Below are 6057 nucleotides of genomic sequence, written 5' to 3'. Positions count from 1 at the left end.
TCCAAATTAACAAATAAATTCTATGGGACGTCAGATGGTGATCAATGCTATGGAGAAAAATTAAGCAGAGAAGGGTGACAGGGCATGGGAGAGGGACTGCTGTGTTAAACAGGTAGTCAACGAAGGATTCACTTAGGTGAAATCCAAGCAGAGACTGGACGGAGGTAAGGGAGCCATCATGCTCCATGCCTCCTGAATCTATCCCCTTCTGTCCATCTCCACAGCCACCGCCCTAGTTCCAGCCACCACCATCTGTCTCCTGGATTATTACTAGTCTCCCTGCCATCCACTTTCTAATTTATTAACCATCTTCCTCCAGGGTGATATTTCTCAAGTCAAAACCTGATCCCAACTCTCTTGCTTAAAACCCTAAACTCTTCGAGGTAAAAACTAAAAATTCATTCATCTCTCCTACAAGCCCCCAAGACCTTCTCCAACTTTTTGTTCCCTAAGTGCCCCTGTTGATAGCCATGGCTACTTATAGTTCCTTTGATAAGCATGGCGCTGAACTTTCAAAAACCTTCTTAAGCTCCTCTTTTCTCAACCCTTAAAGAAAGTAACAGGCCTCTTTTTGTTGTTGTTGCTGTTGATTCATTTTTATTTGGATTGGAGATGCATTTCAGAGAGACTGGCTCCCTTTAAAAGAGCCATTCATTCAGAAAAGGTAGGTTTTGGGAGAGGATGAAACTTCCTAATCAGTAAGGTAAGAGCTAATCATGCAAATGAGGGATGTCTGTAGCTTAACTAAGTCAGGGACTGCAGCTATACATTATTAATAAGCTATGGGCTGGTGGCACGACCCTGGATATTAATAGCATAAGGTAGATGGTGTGATAAGGGTACAAAACTCTTTACCCTTGGAGAGGGAGCCAGTTTGCAGCAGCAACAGGGGGTTAGGTTTGGGGGCTCTGTGTACCAGTTCATGGGGTTTGTGGACCAGACTTCATGACTGTGGGTGAGTGGCGTAGAGTGCTCAGCGGGTCAGAGAAGTGCCGCATGACTGGGGCTGGGGCTGGCTTTGTTTTGGGGGGCACTTAGTCAGTGCCTTTGTGTTCTGAGGCAGGCTGGGACTAGACCCTGGGTCCTGCCTGACAAATTCAAGTTGTAGGTGCCACTGCCGTGTGGACCACTCATTGCAAATTCATGTCCACAACTAGGAAGAAGACCATTAGTAGACGTCCTAATGGGTGGCATTAGAGGAATGGACACTATCTGAAGGGTGGGATATTAATGAGAGGCAGGATAGCCCAAGCATGAGAGGGATTAGATGTGGGTGGTAAAATGTGTCCAAGATATATACTTGGCTGGTAAGACTGTTGGTTCTTCCACCTTTTCATGAATGAATTTAAAAATAAGTAAGCCAGTACCTACAGCTATGGAACCGCACTCCAGGACCCAGATCCCCCATAATTAAAGAACTCTGTCTCCAGATCTGACTAGGAGGTGAATCTGATCCTGCTGACAAAACATTGTTGTGTTTGCCTTGGAATGAATGTTCTAATAACAGTGGTGGTTTGAGAGCAGGGACAGAGAAGGGGAATTCACTGAACTTACAGAGCATCTTGAAAGATGACTTTCATCCTTGTTAATAATGTTGCTAGTAAATGTTGTCTGCGGCCTGCTTACTTGGTCACATACTACCTGCTAGCAAAGTTGTGGGGAGGAGGTATATTGCTCCTCCTTACTTCTTATGGTTGAAGGCTACTAATATTTACCAAAGGAACCTGACAAATATCAATGTCAAATTGACTTAGATCCGGGCGCCTGGGTGGCTCAGTTGGTTAGGCGGCTGCCTTCGGCTCAGGTCATGATCCCAGGATCCTGGGATCGAGTCCCGCATCGGGCTCCCTGCTCGGCGGGAAGCCTGCTTCTCCCTCCCCCACTCCCCCTGCTTATGTTCCCTCTCTCGCTGTGTCTCTCTCTGGCAAATAAATAAATAAAATCTTTAAAAAAAAAATTGACTTAGATCCATGCTATGGTCTGAATGTTTGTGTTCTTCCAAAATTTATATGTTAAAGTCCTAATCCCCTATGTGATGGTGTTAGGAGGTGAGGTCTTTGGGATGCCCTCAGGTCATGAGGGTGGAGCTCTCATGAATGGGATTAATGCCCTTAAAAAAGAGACCCCAGAGAGCTCCCTGACCCCTTCTACCATGTGAGGACACAGTGAGAAGGTGCCATCTATGAACCAGAAAGTGGGCTCTCTCACTAGACACCAAATCTGCCAGTGCATTGGTCTTGGATTTCCCTGAACTGTGGGAAATAAATTTCTATTACTTATAGCCTACCTAGTGTCTGGTATTTCATTATAGCAGCCAGAATGGACTAAGAAAATCAGTCCTCAATGGAGGGGTGGGATGCAGGGCAAATTACATAGATATTTTTACTTCCCTTCCAAGCTCTGAGTAGGGTCTAGGGCAGTGTGCAACCATCTCAGGGGTCTGCTGGGGCAGGACCTGTGCCATGACTAACTGTATCTAGGAACATGGAAATAAAAATTCAAGCAAACAGGGTGCCTGGGTGGCTCAGTTGGTTAAGCGACTGCCTTCGGCTCAGGTCATGATCCTGGAGTACCGGGATCGAGTCCCGCATCGGGCTCCCTGCTCAGCGGGGAGTCTGCTTCTCCCTCTGACCCTCTTCCCTCTCTCAAATAAAAAAAAAAAAATCTTAAAAAAAAAAATTCAAGCAAACAATAATAGTTAATAAACCTGCAAAACTTAAGAATTTCTATAATCCCTGTGAAAACACTTTAATGCTTCCTATCTTGCGGATGAGTGAATTGTAGCTCTTTAAGTACCAAAAGACCTAGTTCCTTGTGCTTTATTAGTATCTTAAAATTAGCTGAGTTAACAGCATTTCAGTGTTATGTTTCCTCGTTTTAAAATTGCAACTTCAGGTATCCTTCACAACCTTTAACATTTACTTCCCTTGGGACACCAGAGAAATACAAGGAACTCTGGGCTGTTGACAAAGACGGTAGAAAAACAGAAAACTGATTTTTCTGCCAGTCTTTTTCATGTTTTTGTGAGTGGACCTAGGTTATCAGAGGATAAAAACTCAATTCTAGGGATTGGTATTGCATGGCCCGGTGATGGAAAGCTTCTAATCATCTCACTGGTCCAGTGAGATGATTAGACTTCAGACAAAATTCAGGAGCAGAGATGTGTCCTTTGCTCTTTCTGCTCTCATCAAGGTCAGTCTCTTTGTCGTGCATATTAGTCAGGACAAGCAAGGTTATGCTGCAGGAACAAACAACCCCCGAATTTCAACAGCTTACAACAAAGATTCATTTTGTTCTTATATCACATGTCAACTGCATGTCAGCTGGGGCTCTGCTCTGCATTGTCCTCCTTCTGGGACCCAAGCACACTGAACGGTCGCTGTCTGGCATGTTGCTGATGTTGTGGCAGAGGGGGGCAGTGAGCTCTGGAGGCTTGCACACAGTAATTAAATGCTTTGGGAAATGTCACACTTCTACCTGCAACTCATTGGCCACCTGATCACATCGTTCCACCCAAACACAAAGGAGACAGGAAAGACAATCCTACTATATTCCTGGAAGGTGGAGAGCACGAAATCAGGTATGTTGCCCTGTTCTTTCCATGGGAACATGTCATGTCTTTGAAGGCAGGGCCTTGCCTTCTACCACTCTATTTGGTAGCTTATCTGTAAGGGGCATGTGTGGGCTCCCAAATGCAGGGTCCCTGGGATTGGCAGTCAAGAGATCTAGATGCTGGTCCCGCCTCAGTCACCAAGTGTCCCCACTCTCTTCTCTTGGAGATTCTTTTTTTTTTTTAAAGATTTTATTTATTTATTTTGACAGAGAGAGACATAGTGAGAGAGGGAACACAAGCAGGGGGGAGTGGGAGAGGGAGAAGCAGGCTTCCCGCGGAGCAGGGAGCCCGATGCGGGGCTCGATCCCAGGACCCTGGGATCATGACCTGAGCCGAAGGCAGACGCTTAACGACTGAGCCACCCAGGCACCCCTCTCTTGGAGCTTACTTGACCACTCAGAAAAGTGAAATGGTGGGGACAAATGCTCTCCAAAGTTTGATCTGCTCTTATGAATCCACAACAGATGCAGTATTGAGAAACTGATGTCATTGCTCCCTCCCAAATTAGAATAAAAGGGATATCCCCTCCCTCAGCTACCTTATAGCAAGATTATCTGGGGACTCCCTCTGAAGCCCAGGCTCCCTTTACCCCCCAGGTGTCTGGTTAATAAACCTCCTATCTCAGGGACACCTGGGTGGTTCAGTCAGTTAAGCGTCTGCCTTCTGCTCAGGTCATGATCCCAGCGTCCTGGGATCGAGTCCCGCGTTGGGGTCCCTGCTCAGCAGGGAGGCTGCTTCTCTGTTTGCCTGTTGCTCCCCCTGCTTGTGCCCTCTCCCTCTCTGTCTGACAAATAATAAAATCTTTTAAAAAAATAAATAAACTTCCTGTTTCAGGGCAGAAATGAAAGAAGAAAGGGAGGGGACAGGAGAGAGTCATTTGGGAAACTCCCTTAAGCAGGCTACTGTCTCGAAAGATCTAGGACCTCCCTGCGGTGGAAAAGAAAACACACTTCGGCATTTGGAGCAAAGAGGGGAGAACTGACCCACCTGGAGTGTCGGTCCCCAAAGCTGGGAACAGATCGGCAGCTCCGGCCTGCGCCTAGCTCACAGTGCCCCCAGCAAGGCAAGACCTTGGGTGGGGGTGACTGTAGGGCATGCCTGTGGAGGCTGGACACTGTGGCAGGAGGCCCCCTCTGGATGACGCCTGGGGACACGAGACAGGACTTCCACATCTGGAGCAGCAGAGGGCATCCGGAGCAGGGGTGGTGAAGTGATGAGGAAACAGAGGATGATTCTGTCTTCACCGCCATTTTCCCGCCGTGCTTTAGCAGCGGAACGTTGACACAACCCAAAGGAAGGGAAGCCTCTTCCCTACCTCCCTATCAGGAAACCACAAAAAATTACTGCAGTTGAGGCGTTTGCTGAGAATAGTAAGTGGGAGCTCGGAGCCAGATTTGATTTAGAGGAAAAAAAAAAGACATTTTTTCCACTTCACTTTCTTAGATCAATTTATGAACTTCTTTTAGAGATCCCTGATCTGATATTGCTCAGCCTAGGCTGGAAGAGTAACAGCAAACTCAAACCCCGGGCAGAAGGCCGTTCTGTCTGTTAAGGCCTGGTCCCTAATGGGTCCTGGAGCCTTCATAGTTTAATGAGATGCGCATGATACATGCGCAGGCAATGAGATGCCAACTCATTACCAGCTAAAAGGGAAGCAGACCCTGGAGGGCAGGTGTCCTGTGCTGGAGACGGGGCTCAAACAATGCAGTGACAGAGTTTGAACTGCTGTGGTCTGGTGGCTTCAGGCTTCAAGTACAAGCAGCAGCATCCGGGGCCCCGCCCGGCAGATTCCAGGGCTTTCTGACAAGGAGCCCTGTCAAGGTGGTTGCGCTCCTACGCCACATCCACAGAGCAGGTTTTCTAGATACTGGGTCAACAGCTCCTCAAAGAAACAGACAAAATATTATTAGATATGATGCAGATGTCATATTTATTATATGGCAGGTGCTGAACACCTTGTTTACTCTATACAGCAACTGTGGGATAGGAGCTATTATTATTATTATTATTATTATTATTATTATCCCATTTCACAGATGAGGAAACTGAAGCTTAGGGCATTTCATAGTTTATACAACAGCAAACCACTTCTATAAGGCTGAGGTGACATCCTGAGCCAAGGTACAGAGAATTCTTTTTTTTTCCCAAGATTTTATTAAATTCAAGTTAACATATTGTGTATTATTAGTTTCAGGGGTAGAGTTTAGTGATTCATCAGTTGCATAGAACACCCAGTGCTCACTACGTCAAGTGCCCTCCTTAATGCCCATCACCCAGTTACCCCATCCCCCCACCCAAGCTACAGGAGATTCTAAAACCTGAGCATTTAGTCCCCGCCCCCCCCAATGCTCCAGCCTTTGGTCCAGCTATGGGTCATCAGCCTCCAGCTGGCTGGGTCCAGCCCCTGGGCCGAAGGTTCTTGTGTTCAAGGATTTTGTAGATAT

Source organism: Neomonachus schauinslandi, chromosome 12 (genome assembly GCF_002201575.2).
Source record: "Neomonachus schauinslandi chromosome 12, ASM220157v2, whole genome shotgun sequence".
Classification (NCBI taxonomy): Eukaryota; Metazoa; Chordata; class Mammalia; order Carnivora; family Phocidae; genus Neomonachus; species Neomonachus schauinslandi.
Note: the sequence above shows the minus strand (reverse complement) of the source record.